The 12,939-nt window shown below is 46.4% G+C and overlaps 1 long non-coding RNA gene across 1 annotated transcript; it reads left to right on the top strand.

Moving 5' to 3' along the window:
• Window positions 1-10,175: 10,175 nt before the first annotated feature.
• Window positions 10,176-12,696, top strand: LOC115091634. The gene is made up of 2 exons (XR_003856789.1): window positions 10,176-10,389; window positions 11,570-12,696. It is a non-coding gene; the product is annotated as an uncharacterized LOC115091634 (long non-coding RNA).
• The last annotated feature ends 243 nt before the right edge of the window (window positions 12,697-12,939 follow it).

Genomic DNA, 12,939 nt, shown 5'->3' with positions numbered 1-12,939 from the left:
AAACCTTTTAAAGTTACCTGGTGGTCCAGGGGGGCCTCGGGGGACCTCGGGGAGAGATCCAGGGGGGCCTCGGGGAAAGATTTCCCAGGCATCACCTGTTCTAAAAAAAAAAAAAAAAAATGGCGCCGATGCCCCTTTGCCCTTACCATGTGACAGGGTATCCGTGCCATTGGCTGGCCCCTGTCACATGGTAGGAGCACTGGATGGCCGGCGCCATGTTTAAATATGGCGCCGGCCATCTTTACTCATCAGCCCATAGTATAATATGGGCTGATGAGTAAAGATGGCGCCGGACATCCAGTGCTCCTACCATGTGACAGGGGCCGGCCAATGGCATGGATACCCTGTCACATGGTAAGGGCAAAGGGGCAACGGCGCCATTTTTTTTTTTTTTAGAACAGCTGATGCCTGGGAAATCTTTCCCCGAGGCCCCCCTGGATCTCTCTGCTCCCTGAGGCCCCCCTGGCTCTCTCCCCGAGGCCCCCCAAGGACCCCCTGGACCACCTGGTAACTTTAAAAGGTTTTGGGGGGGTCGGGAGGGGGGGAGTCGATTTAAAGGGTCGGATGGGTTTTTTTTTTCTTGTGGCGTGGGCCTCCGTAAAAAAAAAAATAGCGATGGGTCGGGTCGGGAGGGGGGGGGGGTCAATTTAAATGGTCGGATGGGTTTTTTTGTTTTTTTTGTGGCGCGGGCCTCCGTAAAAAAATAATTAGCGATGGGTCGGGTCGAGAGGGGGGGGGGGTCGATTTAAGGGGTCGGATGGGTTTTTTTGTTTTTTTTGCGGCGCGGGCCTCCGTAAAAAAATAATTAGCGATGGGTCGGGTCGGGGGGGGGGGGGGTCGATTTAAAGGGTCAGATGGGTTTTGTTTTTGTTTGTGGCGCGGGCCTCCGTAAAAAAAAAAATAGCGATGGGTCGGGTCGGGTCGATTTAAAGGGTCAGGGTGGGTTTAGGGGCTTTTTTGGTGTGCCCTATTTAACGATACAATACAAATGCACCTGACGATAAATCGTGGGCATTTGTATTGTATCGTGCACTCTAACGATTTTGGACGATTTTAAAATTATCTGACGATAATTTTAATCGTTCAAAAACGATTCACATCCCTACTGCAGAAGGGGGAAAGGAGGGGGTCAGAGTTTCCAGAGGAGTGGCAGATAGAGTATCGGTGATAATATTTCTTGGAACCTGGCAACCCGGCCACCCATCCAGGAATCCTATGACCTGCCTCCCATGTTTCCTCAGCCTTTGCCCCCTGCAGAAATGAGAGATGGGTGAATGATGAGGGTCTGTGTGTGGTGCACTCTCTCCAGGTTAATGCAAGGGTATTAGGAACCTTAGGCCTGGATTTTCTAAAATCGCAGGCCTTAGTGAATTGCGCGGTACCGGGGGGCAGGGGGACGAAGTGGTGGGCGGGCCTGTGAAAGCCGGCAGTGATTGCACTACCGCGGTGCGATCGCTGCCGGCTTTCGCAAACCAATAGCGCCACCGTGAAAGGTGGTGCTATTGGGCGCGTTACTGGCGGCAGTAAGGGGCCTTACCTTTTCACCGTCAGCGATGTCTTTGCTGCGTCCGCCCCGGTGCTTCCCTGACTCCTCCACTTCCGTTGCCGACTCCGCCCCGATGCACTGCTGTGACGCCAACGAGAAAACCCTACAAAAAAGACATTTGGAACTTAAATGATACTAAGCCTATTGTGAAGTGCATTTGATGTGGGATTTGCCCTTAGAAAGCCACAAGTAAACTGAATTACAATTGTAATATAGTAAACCTCTCATACCAATATAATAAACAACCTTGCTGGTGTATTCTCTTCTAAACTTCTGCTGTATAAAAGAGAAATCCACAGTGTTGCAAAAATAATTTTTGAGAGAGGAAAAGACCTCAGCACTGGTTGGAAACATATACCATTGAATCCAAAAGCCAGTTGATACAATCACTGGTCTAAAAAACCTCTCTTTTTTTAATCCAAATTTTATCATTTAAAAAGCCATTTTTTTCTTAAATTTTATTCTTTTTATCTTCTCCAAACCATGGTTTATCAATAATTTCCATAAAGCAGAAGTATGCCCTGGGAAAAAAAATGTTCTCAAAGCTCTTCACTTATCTCGAAAAGTCCCCATGACTCATGATTATATGGGTTCCACATAATGTTAAAATATGTCTCTGAAGTGCCAAAGGGTCCCAAAAGGTCTTCAATTATATGGGCTCCATGTAACACTGAAATTCATCTGGAAAACACCGACGTGGCCAACGTTTCACAGGTACTGCTGCATCAGGGCATTCAAAACGATCTATTGAAAATAAAATATTTTTATTAATATCCAAATAATAATCACTTCTTTATGATTATAATACTTAAAAATAACTCACTTTTGCAGTCAGTCAATAGTCCGTACTTCTGTGCTCAATTTCTTGGGCTCTATAATGCAAATATGGCCGCTCTTTCTTTTTATAACCCTCGCAGGTAATTCAAAAACAACCAATGAAATTCCACAGTTCTACGAGATGATGTCAATATATATCAGCATCATTCCAACACTAATTATACATTGTCAATCACACTTATTCAATTTCTTTTCCTTGAATCGAGATCTTCCTCCACTCAAAGTATAACAATATCCAGATTTCTCTAATTAATATAGTACTCATCACCACTTCCTTCTTAATTTAGCACATATTCAAATTTCTTCTGTATTATTATTTTTTAACCTCCATTTAAATTAAACTCAAATTAATGTATTCCATTCAATTTTGCAATTTAGTACTAGCAGTTCCTCAGCTTTTAATCTGCACTTTTGTTCTTTATAGTATAACGGATGCTCTCTGTCACCTCCTCTTACGTTCCTAGTAACTTGATCTAAAGCAAACCATCTTAAATCTTCCATCTTATGTTCTTGCATTAAACAATGTTGAACAGTGGGTGCTTTCTCTCTAGTATTACATAAACAACTTTTGTGTTCACTTAATCGCAACCGTAATGATCTCTGTCTTTTTCCTACATACATTTTTTCACATGGACACTGGATCATATAAATGACAAAAGTAGATAAGCATGTAGTTATGTTATGTTATATTATCCAAGTTGTTCACTCCCTTGTTCATTGTAAGACATATGTTGTCATTGTTTTCTACTTGTTATAATGAAAACCGGAGTGATAATGTAAACCGGAGTGATAAGTAATTCTGTTACCTGAACTTTGGTATAAAAAAAGTTATAAATAAATAAAATAAATGTAGTAAAATATTGTAATTTATAAACCCGTTTAGTAGAGGGACACATACATTTTTTGATCTGTAGAGTCTGATTGCAGATAGCACAATGTCCACATTTAAAATGACCTTTCATTTTATCCTTTGTGTCAATAAAAACATTTATTTTTATTTCTTGTTGCAAAATAGCAGGACACAAAAATTCTTTAAAATGTTTTGATCTTGGAAAAGACATCCTAAAATCCATATCTTTGAATCCTGGAACCATCTGGATTATGTGCCAATGGGAGTGATTACTCCTCACAATCTTCTTAGAAAGAGGAGAATATTTAACAAATTGTATTCCTTTAAATCTTTTTTGAAATTCTCAATGGATTTTTGTAAATCAGTATAGTTATTATCAAAAATCTCCTGGCTGACATCCGTTTTAATAGATATTAATTTCTCATCCAGCTCACTTCTTAACTTATTACATAATTCCTGTGGTGACTCAATAATCAGAATCAGCAGGTCTAAAGATCCTTTGTTCAATATTGCATTCCATTTCTCCAGAAATGTTGGATCTTCACTAAACAATTTGGGCTCTTTCTTCATTCTTCGACCTCGAAGAATCCTTTCTTGTCCACAGTACTCTACCAATGTTGCACCATGAAGTTCACTCCTAACTATTCTCTTTGATAAAGTTTATACCTCTGACCAAGCACTTGAAGTAGTTTTAAACGTAGTAGTTGGAAATAACATGGGTTGTTTAAGAAGATTAGATGCATATTCTTGAGAGATATACCATTGAATCCAAAAGCCAGTTGATACAATCACTGGTCTAAAAAACTCTCTTTTTTCAATCCAAATTTTATAATTTAAAAATCCAGGTTTTTTTTCTTAAATTTTATTCTTTTTATCTTCTCCAAACCATGGTTTATCAATACTTTTCAGAAAGCAGAAGTATGCCCTGGGAAAAAATTGTTCTAAAAGCTCAAAGGGCCGGATTTTAAGAATTATGCGCGGGTGTAGATTTGTGCGCGCAATCCGGCGTGCACAAATCTATGTCCAATTTTATAACATGCGTGCGCAGCCGCGCGCATTTTATAAAATCCGGGGTCAGCGCGTGCAAGGGGGTGCATGCTTGTGCACCTTGCGCGCCGAGCCCTAGGGGAGCCCCGATGGCTTTCCCTGTTCCCTCCGTCCCCCCCACCTTCCCCTCCCTTCCCCTATCTAACCTGCCCCCTAGCCTTACCTAAACCCCCCCACCTTTATATTTTTATTTACGCCTGCCTCTGGGCAGGCGTAGGTTGAGCGCGCTGGCCGAGTGCCTGCGCACAATCCCCTGGCACGGTCGCTGTGCCGGAGAGCTCGGTCCCGCCCTTGCCCCGCCCCACCCACTCTCTGCCCCTTTTTTCAAGCCCTGGGACATACGCGTCCCGGGGCTTGCGCGTGTCGCAGGGCCTAGGCAAAATAGACTCGGCGTGCGCAGGAGTGGGTTTTAAAGGGTTACGCACGTATATTTCACGTGTAACCCTTTTAAAATCCGCCCCTTGGTTTCAGCGTTCAAAAGGCCCGGTGGCGCACATAAAGCCCCGGGACGCATGTAAGTCCTGGGGCTTGAAAAAAGGAGTGGGGTGTGGGTGGGGCTTGGGCAGTTCGGGGGCGGGGAAGGGCGGGGTCAGCGGCTCCTGGCACAGCGGCCATTTGCCGCTGTGTCAGAGATCGTGTGCTGGCAATTGGCCGGCGCGCGCAACCTGCCTGGAGGCAGGCGCAAAAGGTAAAATAAAGATCAGGGGGAGGTTAGAGTAGGGCTGGGGGGAAGGGTTAGGGGAAGGGGTGGGAAGGTCAGGCTAGGGGGGAGGGAATGGAGGAAGCCAGCGCGGCTCGACGTGCGCTGACCCCAGATTTTATAACATGCTTAACGAAAGAGACAACTAATATGTATAGCAGCCTCATGAGAATTCCCTCTCCGCCCCTCCCCCCCCCCAAAAAACTATTTTTCATTGATCTACTTTGACCTACTCTGCATCAGAGTGTTTGGACCTTTCAAAAGCCTTAATACCCTCTCTTATTCTGTTGTTGTTTAATACATGGAATTAAAATGAGTAGAAATGGTGTGGGCCCTCTAGCTGGAGACTCCAGATTTGCAGACCCATTGCCGGGGCTCCAGAGACAATGCTAAAATCTCCAGGTGCTGCAGCAGAGACGGGAGAGTGCACGTGCAAATGCTGTGCTGTCACAGGTCGGGTATGCTGGAACCACCGCCGCCGACGCGTTCGCTCATGCACAGTGGGTCCGTTTCCCCCCGCATCGAGGAACATGCTGCAGGGGGCCCCGCGGTACTCTGGCGAAGGCCTGCCTGCACCCTTGCACAGCCCCAGATACCGCCTGGAAAGCCAGGCACGGTAACTTTCAAACCGTCAGTGCACGTATGCCGGTGCACGGCCAGATACGCCGTCATTTTATAGCTTGCGTGCACAATGACCTGGGCACCAGCGCAATTTTAAGTGTGTGCGTGCCAAGGCGCGAAAAATGGGGTTTCTATCACGTAAGTCGGGGTATTTTAAAACCAGTGCGCGTCCACGCCATTACCCGTTTCACCAGTTTGTCCACCAGTTTGCTCCGTGTAGATCTAGGTCCTCCAAACCCCCTGGTTTAATAGGCTGCACCCGCCCCAGTTACCCCAGACCCTTTAAGCCCCTCTGAAATGGCTGTTTTCCTTTGTTTTTGACAGTTACACCTCCTCCATAGCAGAAGTAAAGTTACGGGGCAGCGGACCTGGGTGCATGCAGGGGCACGTAAGTGCTTACAGGCACATCTCTTGGTCATGCTCTGAAACGCCCCCTTTTTTGAAATCGAGGGAGATGTGCGTGCAGCGGGAGATACGTGCGCCTATGGGCAGCTCTTAAAATTCGGTTGGCGCGCGCAAGCCCGACTTGTGCGTGTGCATCCCCTCATTGATGTGTGCGCCGGGCTTTTAAAATGTACCTCTGAGTGAGGAGGACTGGGGAAGTCTTAAGAGTTAGGAGAGGTAGGAGTCAGTCAGATGCTTATTTTGATGGCGGGGGTGGGGGAGATCAAGACCTTTGCTCCCTGGGAAAGGGTGACTGCCGCAGTAGATGGAAAGGTGATGATGGCCATGGGGGGCAGGGAGCTGGATGAAGGTCCTTGCCCTTTGGTGATAGTGGCATAGTTAGGGGAGGCAAGCAGAAGACTCTGGGATCAAGCAAGGGGGGAGGGAGGGAAGGAAAGCACGGGGGGATCCTTAGGTCATGGTGAGAAGGAGGGGCTGGAGAATTGTTTCACGTTTAGAATGGCATTATATTTACAGAAATGCAACTTGCACTAAAGAAAATGAAAAAGTGAAGAAAAAAGAATGAACGTTTGTTAGTGGTGGGAAAAGAGAAAGTTCTCTGCGCTGCTGTGCTCTGTGTCGTTCCCCCTCCCCACCCCCCCCCCCCTGCTAATTTACAGGCATCTCAGGCTAAGCAGAATTAAAATGTTCCCAGATATGAAGATCAGGACGGGGAGGGAAGGAAAATGGTGGCGGCCCTGTGCTGGTTTATGAATGATCCTGAGAGTATGCCTTTTAGGGTGACGCACCCCCTCAGCCCTCAAACCAGCTAAGGCAGGGGTTCCACACACCAAGAGCCAAGGAATCAGAAAGCACAGTACCAAAGAGGAAAGGGGGTGGATCCTTTGAGGAGCAGGTGAGGACCCTTCCTTCCTCTCATCCCCACCAGTTTCTCTCTCATAGACTGGTGGGGACAGGATGGGGAGACTCTCTCTTTCTCAATCCTCCCACCTCCCACCAGTCTCTCAGTCCTATCCTGTTCCTAACAGTCTATCTCAATCCTCCCACCAGTATCCTTCTCTCTCAATTCAACTCACCCTATCCCTCACCAATCTCTCTCAATCCTTCCACCCTGTACTCACTATTCTCTCTCTCTCTCTCTCGATCTCTCTCTCAGTCCTATCCTGTCCTTAGCAACCTCCCTTTCTCTAAATTCCTCCAACATGTCCTCACCAGTCTATTTCAATCCTCCCACCCTATCCCACTAGTTTCCAACCAGCATCTCTCTCTCCCCATGTTCTACACAATGTTTCTCAATCCCCTCACCCAGTCCCCCATCACTCTTTCAATCCGTTACCCTGTCCCCACCAGTGACAGGCTTGGATCAGGGTCGGCAGCAAAGCGGAGGTCGTGGCAAGCAATGATGAGTTCTGATCAAGGAGAGGTCAATAGCGTTAGTCATTCAAGGCAATGGTCTGATCACGGAGATAGGCAGTAGCATAGTCAGGCGTAGCAGAGGTCTGTGTCTGGAGATAGGCAGTAGCATAGTCAGGCGTAGCAGAGGTCTGTGTCTGGAGATAGGCAGTAGCATAGTCAGGCGTAGCAGAGGTCTGGGTCAGGAGATAGGCAGTAGCATAGTGAGGCGTAGTGGAGGTCTGAGTCTGGAGCTAGACAGTAGCGTAGTCAAGCATAGCGGAGGTCTGGGTCTGGAGATAGGCTGAAGCGTAGTCAAGCAAAGCCAAGTCAATATCCGTAGAGTCAGTCCAACACATAGACAGGGCAGGAACGAAGACAACAGGAACCGGGAGCAAGGAAGGTCAGGAACGAAGAGTGGAGAGGATTCCCTAGTAGCAATGAGTACTCGAGTGGCGAGGAGACCTGTTGCAAAGGCAACGCTATGGAGCAAGGCCTGAGCTTAAATACACTGAAGAGTTTGACGTCATCATCCGGGACCGCGGCCAGGTTCCCGCTGCGGGCCCTTCATAAGGATCAGAGATGCGCGCGCGCCTAGGGAGGGGCACGGCACAGGTAGTGGCGTCTCTCTACGGCCATGTGGAGAGGCCCGACGAGCAATGGCATCTTGTCCTGCAGCACTGGGGACCAAGGCAGAGCTGGAGGCACTGGGGGCGGCCCGAGGTTGGAGCCGGTGGCCCACCACCGCCAGCGAAGAGGAACCAGGAGCTGGAGTCTGTGTAAGAAGGTGAGGGGGCCGCGCCTTGGGTCTGCCGCAGACGGCACGCGTAACATTCTCTTCCACCTCCCCACCCTCTACCCACCACCAGTATTTTCCTCTGACCTCCCCTCCCCTCTTTTCCCTCCTAACTTGTCCAGGTTTCATAGCATAGGCCTAGGATTATATTTAGACTTTATTAGCACAACTTCCAATCCCCAGATCTGGCAAGTGAAAACAATTTTCATGTATGGTAGATTTGTTGGCACATGGCATGACAAAAGGATTTCTCTGTACTTATTTTCATTTATATCTATGGCAGAAATCAAAGTAACAGACAGGTAAGAGCTGTGAACCATTCTGCCTGTTTGTTTGTAAGGTTATCACTCCATCATTGTAATTTCTTCCTACACAGGTTGTACATCCAATTATCCACTGACTTTATCTAAGGTAGGAATGCCTTAACAAGATTAGGACTGCTGTGCTAGAGAAGGACAGAAAGTCATCAGTCATGGGTGGCAAATTGAAAGAATATGAGCCCCTCTGCAAGTTTGGGCCTCACAAACATACTTTAATATGGATATTGGTGGCTTTGCTATAGGTTATGTTATCCTTCTTTTGAGGGAACTGGCCTAACCATGGTTTGCACACATGTACTGTAGCTTCATTAATAAAACATGTTATTTGCATAATACAATCGGTGTTCACAGCAGTGCACAAGATAGTTCACTTGTTTACAACGACCTTGCAATGCGCATTTGAACATAGAAAGGTTAAGTGACTTAATGAAGGTCACACAATAAGTGGTACAGAAGGGGGTGGGAATTGTGGCTCTTCGGGCCTGCACTTTTGTGCATGAACTGCAGAAGGTTACATCATTAACCCATTGTAACTCTACTTTTCCCATTTCTGTTCTGACCCGCTGTCACAGCACAAAATGGTGTCATGGTTTTCTGCTTTAGGATTGACACAGCTTTCTGCAGCATCGTAGCTAATCCTTAGGGCAGCCAACTCTTAAGATCAAGCCCGAGAAAACCCTAAGATAAATAGATGTGAACTTGCATCTGGTCCTAAGCATAAACTGCTATATCAAAAGACGCTTTGATAAAATCACACAGCAGTCACTGAACCTCGGGTTTTACCGGACGTTTATTTCACCCCGTGATCTTTTTACTAAAGCTTGGAGAAACAAGACAAACTTTAAAATCCCAAAGTTTACCAAGAATTTCAATAAAGAATTTGTTTCATGCTGTTTGCATGACTTTTGTCTTCATTCCCCCAAAGAAGGGGGGAACCTTAAAAATGAATTGTCCGGCAGTTGTGTCTGCAGCCGGTGGTGGTTATTGCTGCTGTGGGGGCTGGGATGTCAGAGGTGTCCGGCGTCCTTGCCCTCAGGACTCAGAAGAGTTTATACACAATAGACGCTAGACATATCAATGCACGTTCAGCGGTTCCTTCATTGTTTGAGCGCTAATTGTCGCGATGACCAAGGGGACTTGCTTGGGAGCACTCCGACATCTGATCCCCGGAACTGATTGCCAGCACTTTGCACTCCGTGTTGTTTATCACAGTCAGGCTGATTTCCTCAGTGCAGCGCCTGTTCCCTTATATGGGAAAAAATCAAACACTGCAGATTTATTGAAAAACTTTGGGCTCTGAAAATGAGCCGTCGCATTTCTGTCAGCTGCTAACACAAGAGTTCTCCAGGAAAACAAATACGGCAGCTTTTTCTTTTCTTTTTTGCCTCAGCGTGCTGCATTCATTTGGAATTGTTATTGAAACTCCCATCTTACTATGAAGGAACTTGATTAGGACTCCATAAGGATTTGCTAGAAAGTTCATTTGCGGCTAGATCTGCAGATGTTATGGAAACATAGTAAATGAGGGCAGGTAAAGACCAAAAAGACCCACCCAGTCTGCCCAGCAGCGATTTTTCTGTGCATTTATCCAAAGTCGATCAAATCCCCTCATGGAACCCAACCCCTTTTGGGTTGCAACCACCCCTCCACGCACGCTACCTCACGCCTTCCAGGAAGCGCAATGCGGCCAGATCTCGGGGGGGGCCTGGGGCTCCAGCTGTGGCTCTGTGAACGTTTCCCAGTGCCTTCCTTACCATTTCGCTTGCCGCTAGGGATTGTCTGTGTTTTACCCATGCTTTTTTAAAAAAGTCTGCTGCTGCTCTTTCTATCACCACCTTCTCCAGGAGGGCATTCCAGGTATCCACTACCCACCCGGTAAAAAAAAATACCTCCTTACTTTTATGCCGATGGAATAAGCTGCGCTGAGTCTTTTATAGGTTTTTAAACCAGTTTTAGCAAAGGTTTTTCGGCACTGACCTTACTCTGGTGTTTTATTTGCGCTTTAGCACTGAAAATACCCGCGCTTAGCCTGAGTGCATGCAGGTCACATGTAAAAGAGGTTATTAGCTATGACAGGGCAATGCAGAGAACCGTGCTAGCAGGGAGACATTTTAGTGCTTGTTTTTTAATGCAGGAAATGCAACACCTGGGTCAGGGCAGGAATAAAGGTTAACTCTCGTTTCTGGTGGCCATTTTAGGCCATTGTGGTGCTGAGGATAAGTGCTTCTCTGAGCTTTTCTGTGTCTTACATACGGTTTCCTTTTGATGCTTTGGTACATTTTTGTGGGGGAACCGAAGAATTAGAGTGGCAGAAGCTTTTGAGCAATGAGGAGAGGTAAGAGAGAGAAAGAGGAAAGGAGGGTCGGAGAGGAACGGGCTGTCCTGGCACAAGCCGTTCCCAGTCAGCACTGGTGTGAAATTTCACAGAAGGAAGAAACCGCAAAGTCTGGCTGCTGGGTAAGTTAGAAATAGAAATCAAATCAAAGCATTAGCTCTGGGGTAGCTACCAAAAGTGAAATAGTGTGCATCGTCTGGTGGATGTTGCCAAAGGTGCGTACTATCCCGCAATAACTGCAAGCTCTCTGGGGTGGGTACCAAAAGCAGAGCAGCACATGCATCTCTGAGCAAATATTGCTAAACGCCAGCATGAATTTATTTATAAGATTTTTTACCTGCCTTTCCAGAGTACAATAAAAACATCCAGAATATATCAGATGAGGATAAGAAAATAATACACATATTCAAATAAAAGAAAACAGCTGTATCATGTCATAACAAAGAAAAGTAATACATCAGTGGTCAGCATTGAAAGCTATTCTAAAAAGGGGTGTATTTAGCATTCACCTAAATAATTTAGGATCAGTGATAGATCATATTTCTCTGAGGAGAGAGCTCCACGGGCTCTCTGGGATGGGTACCGAAAGTGTTAGCTAAGAAACTAAAAAGTACACTCACAGTGCCAAAAGTGCCTGCTACTCTGCTATACATGTAAACTCATGTCGTCAGCATGATGATTTATTTTGGTACCTTTGTTGTATTCCCATTGTTTTTGCAGGAGATGTTGGTTATGGTTGCAAGGTCCCTTCCGTGGCAGGCCCCTCTGTGTCCATCGGCTGATGTTCACCTTGAAAAAACAACACCTAAAAAAGACATATCAGAGCTAAGTATTACAAACTTCTGACACCCCTCAGCCAGCCCTCTTCACATTCCCCACCATACTCACCAGTTCCTTCTATCAGTGCCGCCAGTATGGATACCAGCAAAAGGGTCCAGCTGAAGACCCTGCGGAAGAGGACCTCTACTGGTCTCAGCTGCATTTTGCATGGTGGGCTTCCTCCTGTTTGGTGCTTGGACCTTTTGATCTGTGCCAGCTTAGCTTTGACAGCTGCCCTGGTGACCCAGCATTGATGCTTTAACCAATCAACTGTCCTGGTCGCTACTGACAGGCTGCTGATATCCTCGGCAATGCTCTCCCAGATCTTCCACTGCGCCAAAAAGTCCTTCTCTTCCTCCATGAGGTGCACATTGCGTTGATGCCACTTCTCCTCCGTCTGTTACCTGCTGGCTCCCATCTGCTCATTGCTCCCAGATGATGACTGATGTGGGTCCCTACCTCCCTGAGTCCTATTTCCCGCTACCTTTTTCTCTGACCCCCCCCCCCCCCCCCCCATCTGCTTTCTTTTATTCCGCCTGTAACTGTATCCTCCACCTCCTACATGCCACTCTCTTCCACTCTCATCTCCCCTTCCTGGCTACACGCCGTTCACCCATGCAGCACATCCTCCTAGCCTCTCTCTCACCACTTGCCCGCCTGTCATGCTCATCCACTCCCACCTCGCATCCCCTGAACCCACAAGTGGACAAAAGACAATCACAAGCCAACAATCGCATGCACTCTAAAGATTCACTCAAGAATACAAACAAAAGACAAATGGATGGGAACCCCCTTTTTTTAAAATGTCCCAATTTTAAATTTGATTTTTAAAAAATGACATGCACAGTGTGTCCATGTTGTACCTGTTTTAATATGTATGACATGTTCCAATTTTAATAAGCTTTCAATATTTTTAATATGTACATTATGTTCCAATTTTAATGTTTTAATATGCTTAATATGCTTTTAATATGTTTAATATGTTTTGATTTCAAATGGGATTTTAATAAAGTGACATTTTTAAAGACTGACTGGTGTGACTCCATTTTATTGCAGGTTTACCATCCTTGGGCCAGAGTTTCCTACATCAGTGTGGAAATCTCTGGCCCAAGAAGGCACAGCCTGTGACACCAGTGATAGGCCCTGCGTCCTTCTGTGCCCCACCAAGCACACATCAGGCCTGCCCAGGTCACGTCGATCAACCACTAGGAAACACTACAGCATTTTCCAACCTGGCGCTAGTTTTCAATGCCCTTTCTTTGCAGTTTTTT

The sequence above is a fragment of the Rhinatrema bivittatum genome, chromosome 5 (assembly GCF_901001135.1).
Source record: "Rhinatrema bivittatum chromosome 5, aRhiBiv1.1, whole genome shotgun sequence".
NCBI classification, from domain to species: Eukaryota; Metazoa; Chordata; class Amphibia; order Gymnophiona; family Rhinatrematidae; genus Rhinatrema; species Rhinatrema bivittatum.
The sequence above is the reverse complement of the archived record's forward strand: the minus strand, read 5'-3'. Positions and strand labels throughout refer to the sequence as shown.